General features: G+C 39.7%; 1 protein-coding gene across 1 annotated transcript in view; it reads left to right on the top strand.

The window, feature by feature from the left end:
* The window catches only part of LOC112142371 (E3 ubiquitin-protein ligase RNF43), a 95,670-nt gene that overhangs the window by 1,813 nt on the left and 79,487 nt on the right, over nucleotides 1-14,370 (top strand). The gene's annotated exons all lie outside the window — the stretch shown is intronic.

Here is a 14,370-nt window from a genome sequence, read left to right as displayed (position 1 = left end):
AAAAGCCTCAGCCGCTGCCGCCGCCGTGCTCCTCTCCAGGTTCAAGCTGTTTGTGTGTGGGATGTTGACAACACGATACACATCACAGTTCTGCCGAGATCAAAGGCACCATCTAGTTCACCGGGATTTCCAACTTTCTTTCATAAAAGTCCTCCCTGCTGTTGCTCAAATCCTCACACAGTTCTGCAGATTGATGGGGCTTAAGGCCTGATGGGGGATAAAGACAGGCTGCTGTTTCCCTGAAGGTGTGAAGGAAGGTTCAGCAGAATATTCCCATCTGCAGCTCAGTCAGCACGGCGGCAGTGTTTATCCCTCTTTATTTTTCTCCTTCCTTTTGCTGCTATCGTCTGTTTTCTTGTAAGTCGGATCTCTGATTGTGGTTCAGTCCTGGACAAGGACGGCCTAGTTTTTGGCAAACTCTCTTTTCCAAGGCTGTTCTCACAGATCTGGTGTTATGCTGCAGGATTCTCTTTGTTGCAGCACAGGCCTGTTCAAACAGGTTTTTTTCTTTCTTTTTTGCTGCTAAAGGCAGCTTTATGGTTCAGCTTTACATTCTCGTCTTCCAGTGGATGAAGCTGATTAAAGATGGGAACTACCAGGGTTTTCAGATTCTACATGTTTCGGACACCAGACTGGTATCAATCAGATTCTAGACCCTAGCCAATGTAAATAACGTTTTTGGTTTTTATAACACGTTTTTGTGGCATTGGAGGTCAAAATTCATCTTGAAATCGCATTTCTGAGTATTTCTTTACTCAAATTGTTATGAATCAGGGGCAAATGAAAAAAAGGAGTTTAGAAAAGATTGTATCTGTTACGTAGGACATAATGGGTGGGGCACAAGCTCTTGTCATTGGAAAAAGCTTGTAGGTGTGATGTAGAAACTATTACAGAAAGCCGTAAAGACCCACTCCGATGAAAATGGTCTTTTATGTGTTTTTAACACGTTCTTGTAGTAATTTTTCATAATAGAGGAACTATGTACCATAATTCACAATTAAAACTGCGTTTCGGAGTATTTTTCAATTCAAATCACGTTGGATCAGAAAACTGGATGCTGGAAAAAGCTGTCTAATGATGCAGCTATTGAAATGGGCGTGTTGGTCACCTCTACTCCTGCATGAACCCTGGTCCGCTCACGCTTAGCGAGACATGTTGAGCGTAGTGAATTGTGATTATTGCTCAAATCTGTATAACATTAGCGCTGCTAATGTTAGCTTGAAGCGATAAGCTCGCAAACAGTGACAGGAATTTGGACGGGTGGGTCAAAAGTCCCGCCCACAACCCAGAATTGTATTTCTAATGAACTATTGTCGCTGTGCATAAAATATGTCGTAAAAACCAACAAAAGCTTTTTGATTTTAGCTAAAAACTTCATAATAATAATTAAAGACCATTTGGAATTATTTTACAGTTGAAAAAAATATGGTTGGAGTGGAACTTCAAAGACCAACTCTGATGAAAATTGTGTTTTTAACATGTTCTTGGTTCATTTTTCTCATGATAGAGGACATGTAAAAAAATAATAAAAAAAAAAATGCGTAAAAATAATACTTCGGAGTATTTCTTTTTCAAAATCATAGTGAATTAGGAGTGGCTATAAAAGAGATTATTTGTGTCAGAAATTGGTGGTTTAGGACCCAAAATGCAGGAGAAGTTTGGTGTCAAAAACTAAAGCATTTAATAAGTAAACTTAAATACGATAAACCTATGGGACTGCAAAAAAGGTGACAAAGCAGTACAGGTGACCTGACAGTGACAAACTAAAAACCAGAGACTTAAATGCACAAAGGACATTTAACATTTCAAGACATCTGTGGATAATTGACTGACAGAGAGAAACTGGCAAAGAGAACATGGCCAAACTAAACTACTCAATCCTCACAATTTGTGACGTAAAATCTACAAAAAGACCGCTGGAAGTGCTTTTATAAAAGATCAAAAGATGATTGGAGTGGGACTATAAGCTTTCTGCTTTGCTCCATTCTGATGCATCCACTTGTAAACAAATAGATCCATGTACTCCTTCATTTTACTCGTCTGAGCTGGAGTCTGACTCTGAACTCTACATCTGGATAGCTTCAATATTGCTCAGCATTTTTGTTGCACCGGTAATGTTAGCTTAGGGTTGTGAGGGGTTGTAAGCTAGTCGTGTAAACAGATGGGCGATACCAACAATGAGCACCAACAACTCAGAGGTGAATTTCTAATGATCTCCTGCTGCTCTGCAGAAACTATGTACTAGAAAACAACACAGATTTTTTTTTTATTTTGGTTAAAAACATCATAACCGTAATTGAAAGACCACTGGGAACGCTTTGAAAATAGTTTAAAAGATGATTGGAATGGGACTTTCATCAAAACCTAACTGGGAGCCGCAGAGGTCACGGTTTTCTTCAACATATCCAGGTCATGAGACTTTGGTCCTCCTCTCCCTCTGATCTATTAAACTGTGATCTCCCTGGACGTGTGCCCTGTCCTCTGAATGAACGCGTTCTTTGGAACACTGGCTGGGGTCTGGCCAGCTCTGTTTGGACAAATACAAGTGCAGAGGAATTTTGACTCTGTCTCTTCCAACATGGAGCCCAGAAGCAGTCAGAGGAGTCCAAACACTTGCTGGACCATGGAGGATTGTTGATGGACGTTCTTCAGGTCTCTGTTGAGAGAAGGAGATGAAGCTTATCCTCTTTGCAGACATGGAGTCCAATTAGAGCCTAAATAGACTGTGATTAAAGCTCCACCTATTTCCACTTAAAGTCATCTTGACTTCCTTTTTTTTTTCTCAGCGTCGTAGTTTTGGCTCTTTGTATTTTGTTTTAATTGACCTGTGAGAGCCTCTTCAGGAACATCAGCTGTAATTAAGGCAATTTACTGAATGCCAGTTAACTCTGCACCACTTCACATTCCTTCATCTCCCTCCACGCTGTCCCAAAAGGTACGGAAGGCCTCCCGACTCCCCGCTCTCCCTCTCAGTCCCAGGCCAGTGTCTGCGTGCCCCCCCCTCCGCCCCTTTTCTCCTTCAGCCCCCAGCACCGCCGTTTGGGAACCAAGGATGGGAGGGCGGAGGGGGCGCTGGGGGAAAAAACATCAAAGTGGGTCCAGTTCCGAACGTGAGCTGGGATGATTAAAAGCTGAGATTGTTTACACTGCACTTCCCATATGGGCTCTCTCCTCCCCCTCCCTCTAGATTTCCTGTCCATACTTCCTATCTCCATGGACGAGATAACAGCCCGTCCAAGGCTCCTCGGGGCTCCTGGCTGCTTTCACATTTGCTCATCACATGCTGAGGAAGGTGCAAGAAAAAGTGACTCAAAGCTGGAGGAGTTTCCTTTAAAAGTCCTAAATTCTTCTTATCTCTTTTCAGACAGTCTTTTCTGATTGACTGTGAAGGTTTTTCTTTTGACATAAACAGCTTTTGAACTTATATTTGGTTCAGTTCTTATGCCTAGTGGACTTCAGAGGATTTCAAATTTTATATGTGCCTTTTTTTAATTTAAAGACAGAGGAAATTTGTGTTTTTGACATGTTCTTGTGGCATTTTTTGATGATAGAGGATAATACTGGGCAATATGAAAAAAATTACAAATCACAATATAAATTTTTTATATCACAATAACAATATATATTACGATATACCACAATGAAGTATATTTTAAGTTATTCTCTTAAAAAAAAGACAAAAATGTCACCACTTACTTTTCTTTGAATTTATTTTTTCAAGTAACATGTAATTGAATCGTTACAAATGAGAAATATTTTTTAAAGTGCACAACAGTTTTAGGTTTCTTAGTAGGAAAACACTTTTTTGCACAGAAGTTCAGCAATAAAAATAAACAAAAACCATAGAAGCGATAGAAGAGAAATGCCATGATAGACACTTTTGTCTCGCCCACACGGTACGTATCGTCATATCGTCCAGCACTTATGGAGGACATTTATAAAGAATATTATTCTTCTAAGTGTTTCTTTATTCAAAGTGCAAAGGTTCAAACAAAAAGTGTGGTTTGAAAAAGAGATTATTTGTAACTTAGAAAATATACTGGGCGAGCCACAAGCTTCCTCGGCAAAGGTGAGGGGAAGGGGGGCGGGGTTTCTCTCACAACTCAGAAACTAAGTAATAGAAAGAACACTTTTTTTAATTTTTTGACTTTGGTTAAAAATCATAATAAAAAGACCAACAGGAATACTTTTACAATAGATCAAAAGATGACTGGAGTGGAACTTGAATGTAAACTTAACACTATTTATTCTTGAAGGTGGGTGGCATTTCTTGTGAAAACTTGTGAAACTCATGAGTAGTTCTGCATAGTGGTTAGCGCCATCGCCTTGTAGCGAGAAGGTTCATGGTTTGAATTCCAGTTGGGACTCTTGTGTGTGGAGTTTGAATATTCTCCTAGTGCATGCGTAAATAAATAGTCTCTGGGGATTTCGGCAGTCCAAAAACATGCTTCATAGGTTAATTGGTGACTCTAAATTAGGGGTGTCGAACTCAATCGCACAGCGGGCCAAAATCAAAAACACACCTTTGGTCACGGACCGAGCAGGATAAACATTTATTAAACACAACAAAACTAAATTGTTAACATTTTTAAACTTGAAAAATGTAACTTTTTTAAAACATAAATATGAGTAAAAACAGACAGGAATATTATTCCAGAATAAATTAACTTAAACCTTAAATATCTCTGAAATTTTACTTTCTATAACAATATATTCTGTAAAAATTATACAAGTTAGAAATAAAGTAAACGTTAAAAGAAAAAAAAATTCTTGTATGTGGTTTTAAATAAAAATTAACTTATAAATATCCCCAAAGATTAGGAAATTGCCTATCCTGGCAGCACTGGCGTTTAGCAAGGCAGCTGATGCACTGTATGATGGGATTTGTTAATTTTGTAGTGATGATCTTGTAGCACAAGGAATTGTGGGATATTGTTCCCTTTGCCTGTCTGGGCGGATCGGGGTTTAGGTGTGGGTTTTGTCGGTGTGTTTTGTTGTCTGGCTGTTTATCCCGTTTTGCCCTTAGTTGTTTTATCCTGTTATGTTAGAAGTCACTCCAACTGATCTCTCAGCTTCCATAATCATAGTGTTGCTTTATTATGTTAGCAAGATAACATCGGGCCGTTAATAATAATAATAATAGTAATAATATAAAATGATCTGCAGGGCCGGATATAATTACCCCATGGGCCGGATCCGGCCCCAGGGCCTTGACTAAATTGTCTCTAGGTGTGCATGTGAGGGTGTACCCTAGCAACTCCTTGACCCTGAAAGGGGTTGAACAAGTTCTGAGTATGGATGGATAGTCAAAAAGCAGGTCTTGGAATCACTCAGTGTTCTTTCTTTGCCAAAAATCATTTTGTGATGGCAACATCAATGCTAAAAAAGTACATCTTGTCCTAAAGAAAACATTTGATCAGCTGTGTTTTTGTCGTGAAGATTTGTTAAAAAATACCTTCCCACAGGGTCTTAAAAAGTCCTAAAAGGATTGAATTTATAAATAATACTTAAAAAGCCTTCAAAAAATCATTGAAAAACTGTGCTTTCTGAAACTTCACAGTTTCACATTTCTTTTCTAGAATTTTCTTTTTCAGTCATGATTATTTTTGATCAAAAAATTGCTAATAAAGAGCAGCGGAACCAAATGTTACACATCTTAATGCTGGATTCCCACCGGCATTAAATAATAATTAAAAAAAAAAGAAGAAGAAAAAGAAACATGCTAAAGCATCAAGGTCTCAGACCTCAACCACAGTTTTGTTCTGCAGCTTTGACAATATCCAGTCAGCTGGTAATGCACCTGAAGCAGCACGATCTGCAACAAACAACCCTAACTAGTAAATGGCTACATGCTACAACAACACATTTGAAAAACAAGCAATTGTTTTTAATTTTAGGATTTTCAAATGTTAAACTCAAAGTTCATAAAAGGTCTGAAGATACTGAAGCTGCTGTCATCAAACTTTCTGTCATAACTACTTATAGTCCGACTATACCAAAGATTTTGGGAGTAAATCAAGTATGAATATTCATAAAACTCCCATTTTGATGAGCGCCCAAACATTTCAAGGAAGAAGACTTTAAGTCCAGTTGCGATGACTCAATTACACATTCAGAAATCCTGTTTTTATTTTTCATTTGGGAAATAGGCTAAATAATTTGTCTTTATTTTTTAACATGAATAGTCTTAAAAAAAGGTCTTAAATTTAACTTGAAGAAACTTGTAGGAACCCTGATAATACATGTTTGTATGGAGAATGAGGCCAAATCGTCCTCTTGAAGCATCAGTCCCTCTGCATCATCAGAGCCGTTTGACTTTTTGTCAGGAGCCCCAACTCTTTCTGAATTTCAAAGGAAGTCATTTTAAGAAATGAGATGAGCATCAAACAAAACAGCATGTTTTTGTTGGATTCAACTAGTTTGCAAAATAAAAAAAACCTTTAAAGTCGGTGTAACTTTTGGCTTAAACTTCAAATAAAAATCCTCCATATTGGACAAACGGATGAGTTTTTTTGAGGAGTAGTCCACATTCTTGTTGCTCATGTCTGGCATTCAGTCAGGGACAGTATGGACGCCATATGAGGAAATTCTCAAGCTTCCAATTTCCATCATCTTTCTCAAAGTTGCATGTTTTTTCTGATGAAATGCAGCCTTTTGTTGTTTTTTTACATTACCTGTTGTTGCTTTCCTAAAGCGACGATGTTTTGTTGCCTTGAAGGGATCCCTAGGTGTGTCCAGGCAGGGAGACAAGCTGCGGACTAATGGTTTCTCCTGACAAAGCCGAGGCCGGAACACAGGAAGCAGGGGCTCTCGCTGTCCTGTTCAGCATCCTCCACAACAGATAGCCGTCAAGATGTATGTTAGGGCGCTGCAAAGGAGTGGAAGGCAGGTAGGGGAAGCAGGGCTGATCTCTTAATCCTGCTGGGCCCCCTTCTTTTTTAGTCATTAGACCAGGTCTGGAATTTCTGAAGGTTACACAACACATTCTTGTCTCTTTTTCATGGCTCTCCCCTTGCAAATAATCCGGACTGGTCTCCTTTCTGCTGGGTGTCCTCCTCATTGTCACCCATACAAAATTCTGAATCCGATGTTTAATATCACCCAGAAGAAGAGACTGGTTCACAAAGGCTTGTTTGAGTGCTTTGTCATTAGATAAAGCATTATAAAAACCTGAAAAGCACACACGCTTAAATTGATGGTAAAGTACCAAGTCTGTGTGTTTGCTTTGAGCGGCTGGATTGTCTGGCCCTTTGGGAAAGCACCAGCAGGAGTGAATGCACTTCGCTCTTCTAGCTTGTGTCAATACGTTGCTGTGCATCCATTACAATGGAAAGCGGTGACTCATTGCGGTCCATAAATGTGCACACACAAACGTACTCTTTTCATGCCGCTGCACCTGAGCCAGGCGGGACAAGGGTCCTTTCAAGGTCGGAATTCCAAGGCATTTTTCTGCTCTCAGCCAGAAAGCCTTCCCCGGACGACCTTTCCGGTTTCGCCCCGACAGCTCGGGTCACGCAAAGCACCTGTCTCATTCCGGATGAAACCGATCCACGGGGAGTACAGTGGCTGTTCCTCCCGAGGGATCAGTGCCACGTTTGTAGAGATTTGGCAGAGGATGACCGCCGTTCCATATGGCATGGAGAACTCTTGCTTTGCTCCTGGGAACGTCGGTACTTTCTGTTTTGTATCTTCGCTTAAATGAAGGGCTGTGATTACAGGGTTGGGCTGACTAGTTACATACCTGCCCTAAGGTTTCATCATTATTATATTTTATAAATAAAACTCTTGTTATTGTGTCTGAACAGCCATGCATGGGGCTGCAAGACGCAACACGTTGGGACGTTATATAGCTGCCGTCCTGAGCGTTTTATCTTCAAACACGGATTTTTCTTACAGATATACATACGTCGGATCGGATTGAACGGGAACTCTTTGTTGAAGGCTCATTGTTGCAAATATTTATACTGTGGTATTTCAGTCCCAAAGTCAGCCTCTAATAACTTTTCCTGTGCTTGCAATGGCAAAAGCTGACTCTCCTCCTGGGGCCAACATCAGAGGCTGCAAAGTTTTTCATTTCACTGTGTCTCTTGTTCCTCCCGACCCAGCAGCGCAGCTTCAAATCCTTTCTCCTCACCTCCTCTGCTCTCCTCACCAGCCCTCTCTCCCTCCTTGACTGTTCTCTAAAAAAACGCAGAAACTCATCGCGTGTGCTTCAGAGTCGAGGACAAAAATGACCGAGCGCACTCAAACTGCAGGAAGCGCTCTGCTCGCTTGGAGGAAAAGAGTCATCGCCGGTGCCACAGATAAATGGGGTTTGACAGACTACCTCCTTCTCCTCAGCTCCCTGTGGGTCCTAAAGACACTGATATATGTAGAGGCATTAAAGAACCACTCCGATCATCTTAAATCTATTGTTAAAGTGGTCTTACAATTATTATTGATATATTTTTAGACAAAATCAAAAAAGCTGTATTGTTTTCTTTGACATAGTTTCTGCAGAGTGGCAGGAGTTCATCAGAAATTCACCTCTGAGTAGGGACTGTTGTGGAGTAAGCCTGCCGCTTTCCCATCATCCATCTGTTTACACACTCTCTCACTAGCTTATAGCCCCTCACAATCCAGACCTAACATTTGTGAGCAATATCTGAACTATTCATCCATGCAGTTTTGAGCCAGATGCCCACTCAGGAGAGGAAAACAAAGACATACATGGTTGTATTTGTCTACAAGTGGATTCATCAGAACGGAGTGGACCAGAGAGCTCGTGGCTTGTATGTCACACCTACAAGCTTTTTTCAACTGCATTTTTTCGTCTGCTCATGATTTACGACTATTTGAAAAAAGAAATACTCAAAAATGCAATTTTAAGATATATTTTCTTTAAATATGTCCTCCATCATCAGACAAATGCCACAAAAACATGTCACCCCTCCAAAAAAAAAAGATTTTCAGTGGAGTATATCTTTTAAAAATGTGTATTTCTGCTTGATTCTGGTGACTTCTAAAGCCGTTGGAGTTTTTGCCGCTTGAAACTACTTCTTTTTGAGTGACGGATGTGTAAAATGTTAAAAAATGTCTTCCGTGAACAGACGGCAGAAACACGTTTTCTGCTTTTCTGCCTGAACGCCTGGCTCAACGAGCCGCGAGAGGAATAGCTTTCACCTGCAGGACGAGCGGTTTTTGTGTGCGTTTGTGTGCGAGCATGACTCGACTCCTGTGAGTCCGGAAAGTGTGTGTTTGTGAGTGGGCACACTGGAGGCCGAGCGCCCACACTGAGATCATTTACCAAACTCTATTAAGCTAGATCAAAGTGACTTAGATCTTTTAGTGCTGCATGACTACAAGAGCCACATTGTAACCTCAGATTAAGGGGAGATAACGCCGCTTACAAAAAATGCTTTATGTCTCTGCGAGTCACATGGTCATTTTTAAACGGCATGTCCTGCTTTTGACCCTTTTCCCTGTTTTTCAGAAATGCTTCAGCATAGCTGTCCTCATGCTATCTCTTTCACTAACAGTATAATTCATTAAATTAGCAGCACAGAGCAGATTTTACGATGAGCAACAATGATTTAGTGACCGATAAACGAGCAGAAAAGTGGGTTCGTCAAAGTTTGCTGCTTTTAATTGTGTCCTGGCCGTACTGTAATGTACACGAGACCACCCATCATGCTTTGTTAGTCTGTGCACAAGTGGTGTCAGGTGGACGTGTGAGCGACTGGCATATCTGTTCACAGCGGCACCGAACAAAGACATTATGAGGGCCGTTCGGTGCCAACCTGGGTGATTGTGTTTCTTGCGGCTGCTTTACAATAAAAGTCACCTCCTTTTAAGCCACTTGAATGGTTTCACGTAAACCAGTGGCAGCGCTGTGAGAGAAAACACGGAGGAGAATATCAAGCAGATAGAATTACAGTCAACCTGGAGTGCATGCACTCACCGTTTCCTGCAAATCCTTATGGCCTCAAGGTAGGACAGATTAGTATTTTTAAGGTTCTGTATTGATGCATGATTGCTTTAGCTTCTGTTTTTATTTGTTTATTTACAGTTAAATTCATTGGAACATGAAACCCAAAGTGCTCAGAGTGGTACTGTATCCTTTAAAGTTTACTTTAAAAAATATTTTTAAAATAACACTAATAAAAACATTGGTTAAATAAGCAAACGTGCAGATAATAAAACATTTTTCACTGAGATAAAAATATTTTAAAGGCAATGTTATTATAATTTTAAAGCTGTAGTAAATGGGGATGGGAGCAAAGAACAGCCTCACCAATACTTTTGCTCTAAAAAAACAAAAACAAAAAACAACCGAAGCTGGTACATATCTGGTAAAATGTGGGTGGAGTCAATCTTCTTGAATGTATCTAGATTTATTTCACTGAACTTAAGTGTAGACAGAGTTAAAAAGAATCACAGCATGCTGTGGATGTTTGCAGTATGCTATGTTAGCTTCAGCTACAGCGAAAAACCTTGTCTGCCATGTTTACCATACCTCAAGTGTAAACCATGATTTTTCAGTTGTGTCAGCATTAAAAGTTGAGAAGATCTACTCTGATCTCAAGTGAACATAGAACCTTAAATACTGTCAAGATTTTTATATTGTAGCTGAAGAGTTCCTTGAAAATCATGCAGAAAAAAAAACAGTTATCACGTAGTTACAACTCAAAAAATAACTCAAAAGTTTTGCAAATTCTTTGCACACACCTAAAAACAATTTGTAACTTGCTGTGATAAACTGGTTTTACTTTGGAAATGTTTTGTGTCTCAAGGACTATGTTCAACCTTGGTCCAAACTGGTAGTGTCTTTTTGAGTAACGCCCCTCAATGAATGCCGTCTCTAGAAAGAAAAAAAAGTTGTTAAATAAATTGTCATATTTAGACCCCTCCTAATAATTAGAAAGTGTCACCACTTGACCTTCATGGGATTTGGGCATTAGGACAGAATCGCAGACCTCCAGGGTCACTGTCCTGCTTTTATTTCAGAAATCTTTCTCCTGCCTACTGCAGATTTCCTAAGTCACGCATGTTCCACCAAAAAGAGGCAGCAAGAGCACAGGTAGATGGAAAAAAGCGTCATAATGGTGCTTGTTGACGGGATGTACACTAAACCTGCACAATTTTCTTTATTTTTCATTCCAGCATTCCCCACATAATACACGTATCTCCGACCTGGAAAATACAGGACCGATACAAGCAGATGTATTTTGTACAGGTTTCTCTTGTTTTGTGTTATTTGACAGATCAAAAAAGGCCGTTTGTATTTGAGGGAACCGGGTCATCTTTTTTATAATCACTCCTTGGTAGGAGCTGCTGCAAGATGACTTAAGGCAGTACCTGACAGTTCTCAAGACAATCTAGAGCTGAAAAACGCTATATGTACTCTTCTTTAAGATAGGCTGTATGTGAATCCAACTCCCAGGCTTCGTTGCCTTGAAGTCTGTTATTTAAACCCCCAGATTGCAGTGCGGGAGTGAAGCAGAGCATGGCGACGCGCTTTGTTCTGGGTCCTAGGTTAAGGTTAGCACAGCATTACACCACAGCAGCCCTGAGCGCCACTTTTGAAGACTAAAGCAGAGTTGCGTGTGGTTTGCTGTTTGGTCTGCTCTCTCTGAGATTAGCAGCAGGTTGGCAGGGGATCGGGTAATGACATGTCTACCGCTTTCCGAGTCCTTGGACTGTCTGGGACGGCACAGCGACTTGAAAGCAAAGCGCACACACACGCCTACTCGCAAAAGCGCGGCCCCACTTCTTTTACCAGACGAAGCTTGGCCATGAAGAATACTTAAGACACAGGCTGGGACAGTCATAACACAAACCAACTTCACATTTACTGTAGTATGTTTGTCAAATAGCACAGTTTTTCACTTTGAAAAGTAACTTTAATAAAATAGTTTTAGCTATAGGAGGAGGTGTGGTGTTTGTTACTCTACTACCTAACTCAATAATGGGCATTGATCGCTCTATTCTTTCTTATGTCATTAATGCTATGACAAAGCAAAATTATATTTCCTATACTTTAAAGCCTTTTCAATACATCTGCCTTGTTTTTCTGCCTCATACTCTTGTCTGCTACATGTAAACATGTTTGTAACGTGTAGCTTTGTGTGGTTTAAAAAAAGGACTGCTAATTCTCACGTTTGTAGCGTTCACCTGTTTGTGTTATTATTTTTCCCTGGTTCTACTGAATTAAGTTTTTTGGCTCTTAAATGGCTGCTGTGATGGGATGATGCCATTGCTAACATTAGCATGGTGCTAGCATTTAAAGTGTGTAGCTCAGTTGATTAAAAAAAGACTGCTGATTCTCCCGTTTGTAACTTTTTTTTTACCTCATTCTACTGAATTAAGTTAGAGCCTCTTAAGTGAGCTAAATGGCTGAATACGCCATTGCTAACATTTTAGCATGATATTAAAACAGTTAAAAGTAAAGTTTCATAAAAAAAGGTTGCTAATTCTCACACTTGTAATTTTCACATGTATGTTTGTGTTATTTTTCCTCTTTCTTCTGAATTAAGTTTGAGGTTTAATGAGCTAAACAGCGCTGTAGTGTGATTACGCCGTTGCTTACATTAGCATGATGCTAGAATTTTTATGTGGCTGTTGCAGCTTTTATTTAGATGTGAGGAAATACTTGCAACTCATTTTATATGATTTTCGATGATCACACAGAGTCATATTCAAAGAGAAGACCAGAACATTAGCACCAGTTTAATGTTTCACTGGGTTAATATTGTAAATTAAATGGAGATGAAAAATAGACATCCTGGTTCTTAATTTTCCTCTAAAAACTGAAATCTTGTTTTTTCTTCTATAGCTAGTTATTCTAATATGTAAAGGATTTTTCTTAGAAATACTTACCTTGGGAGTTTTTTTATTTTGGTTTTACTGGCTCGAAATGCTTGCATTGTAAAAAAAAATTTAATTTTGTATCAGAAATAAAACCAAATTATTTGGAAAAAGGACAAAACTCAATAATCAATTGTTTTTGTAACTACAAAAATGAAAACATTTCAGTGATTGACTATAAAGTACAAACCCTTGAAGCTGGTTAATTTTCAGAGCCTCGTGAAAGATCTTTACGAAAAAATTGAATCCAGAGATCTTTTCTTTCTTTTTAAAATAATGCAGCTAATTGACAGATTTTTTAAAAATATCAGTAGGCTTACCTTTGCCTACAGCCAGCCTTAGCACTAAAACAACCCAACTACTCAACAAAAATGACTGTTCCTACACTTTAGCTCAGTTTTTCCCATTTCTGGCTTTAGATTTAATATCCCAACAATTTGTTCTGAGGGGAATTGTTTTCACTTTCTGCTTTTATTTTATATTTAAGATTAAATTGATCAGTGAAAACATAGACAGCCATGGAACTTTGTTGCTAAGACAGTGCAGGTCTCGTTTGTATTTTTATTTTCAAGCAGGGAAAAGACTCATAATCCTTGAAAAATAGTTATTTTTATTAGTTTATTAAGACATGTGAATAAAAAGTTAGTTGTTGCATTGATTTTTTTATATTTAGAAGACAGAAAACAACAACTTTTAATGTAAATTCTTGCATTTAATTTATTACATAGATTGTGTTGTTTTTTGAAGCAACAAGTGTGTTTACACCCCCGTGTGTTTATGAAGAAAGCCCTGCACTGCGGTCATCACTTCAGTGTGTCCTGTGTGAGTCAGCTTCACGTTTATAAAGCTCAAGTCCAGATCTAAGAGCCAGGAGCCGAGCCAAGTGTTGCAGTGCAGTGCCAGACTGATCTGAGAGGGAGGGCGGGAGCAGGGGTGAGGCAGGCACGAGAAGAAACCCATCCACTGCAGTTCTCTGACCTGCCTCTATGCTCCCAACTTGCACTGTTTGCCGACGCAGTTAACTATTACCAAAAGACTGTGTACCTTGGCTTCAGCCCAGCACTCTTACACATACTGTGGGTCATTATCAAAGAAGACCTGCATTACAAGCCCTGGAGTCCTTCCAAAAAGGCCACCGCTGCAGTTTGTGCTGGTAGGCCTATCGCAGAACGAGGCACTATCTGAGCGCTCTCTGTCTACTGTCCTCCCCATTCTCCTTCTTTCCTTGCTTCAACATGCTCGCTGTGTTCCTGAGCAGGTACCTCATCCAGCCGTGCTTCTTTTTATAAACCCTTCTGTGTTTGCATTTATTTTCTCCAGTGTGGTTACAAAGTACAAAACGAGGGGAAGAGCTGAAGCCCAAGGGCTGATGTAATAACGTCCCCTTTGTAATGTAACGCACAGACTTTAAGCCAGTCATAACAGGAACGGATCACTTCAGAGTTATTGTTTTATTATTGCTGGAAACAACAGCCGGAGTTGGAGCTCCATAATTTACCTATCATTTTTTTTTTTTTTTTTTTT

Source organism: Oryzias melastigma, linkage group LG14, assembly GCF_002922805.2.
Source record: "Oryzias melastigma strain HK-1 linkage group LG14, ASM292280v2, whole genome shotgun sequence".
Taxonomy (NCBI): domain Eukaryota; kingdom Metazoa; phylum Chordata; class Actinopteri; order Beloniformes; family Adrianichthyidae; genus Oryzias; species Oryzias melastigma.
This window is presented reverse-complemented; position numbering and strand designations above follow the sequence as displayed.